We start from the raw sequence: 1,312 nt of genomic DNA, 5'->3' as shown, positions 1-1,312 counted from the left end.
AAGAAAGGATGGCTCAACTTACAGGCCCCCTGAAGGCATGAGGAATTTAGAAGTAAACATAGTGGACAGAAACCAGTACCAAAAGCCTCCAAATCGAGTTCAAGCTTGCCTATGTTCTCTTGCCTATGTGACCTAAGATAGATTGCTTAACTTTTCGAGTTTCCATTTCTTCACATAATATTAACAATAATAACAGTTTTTTATTGAGCTTTTACTATGTGCTAGGGACTGTTCTAATTATTTTGCCTAAATAATTTACTTTTAAACAACCCTATAAAATAGATATCTTTTCATTTTACAGATGAGGAAACTGAGCGGGTTTATTAGCTGAGACTAGGCTAGTAATTACTAAAGATAAACTTCAAATTTGAATTCTCTAACTCCAGCACTCATACTCTTAAGCACCATGCTATATTACCTCCTATCCATAATATGGAGAAAAATACCCACATCCTTAGCCATGGGATTATTGTGATGATCAAATGAATTAAATAAAAATATCTCAAAAAATAAATAAATTGAAGACACAAATAAATGGAAAGACATCCCATGTTCATGGATTGGAATAATTAATATTGTTAAAATGGCCATACTACTCAAAGCAATCTATGGGTTTAATGCAATCCCTATCAAGATCCTAATGTGATTTTTCATGGAAATAGAAAAACAATCCTAAAATTCATATGGAACTGCAAAAAAACATGAATAGCCAAGGCAATCACAAGTGAAATATACTACATAGTATAACAAAGATATTCCTAAAAAAAAAAAAAAGGGTAAACTATACTACAAAGCTATAGTAATTGAAACAGCATGAACATGGCAAAAAAAAAAATACTTTACCCAACGGAACAGAAAAGAAAGCCCACAGATGAACTTAACTAATTTTCAACAAAGGTGCCAAAAAGACAAGGAAATATTTTCAATAAATGGTGTTGGTCCTGGAAGAAATAACAAATGAAAGAAAAAAAAATGGTGCTGGGGAAACTGAATTTCCACATGCAGAAGAACAAAATTAGACCCTTATCATACACCACACACAAAAATCAACTCAAAATGGATTAAAGACTTAAACATAAGACCAGAAATTCTAAAACTGCTAGAGGATAACATAGGGGGGAACTACATGACATTGGTCTGGGTAATAATTTTTTGGATTTGACTCTAAAAGCACAGGCAACAAAAATAAATATAGACAAATGAGAGTACATCAAACTAAAAAGCTTCTGCAAAGCAAAGGAAACAATTGACAGAGTGTAGACAAGCTAGAGATTGGGAGAAAATATTTGCAAGCTATACTTCACATAAGGGG

Source organism: Propithecus coquereli, unplaced genomic scaffold (genome assembly GCF_000956105.1).
Source record: "Propithecus coquereli isolate 6110/MARCELLA unplaced genomic scaffold, Pcoq_1.0 Scaffold316, whole genome shotgun sequence".
In the NCBI taxonomy this organism is placed as follows: Eukaryota; Metazoa; Chordata; class Mammalia; order Primates; family Indriidae; genus Propithecus; species Propithecus coquereli.
The sequence above is the reverse complement of the archived record's forward strand: the minus strand, read 5'-3'. Positions refer to the sequence as shown.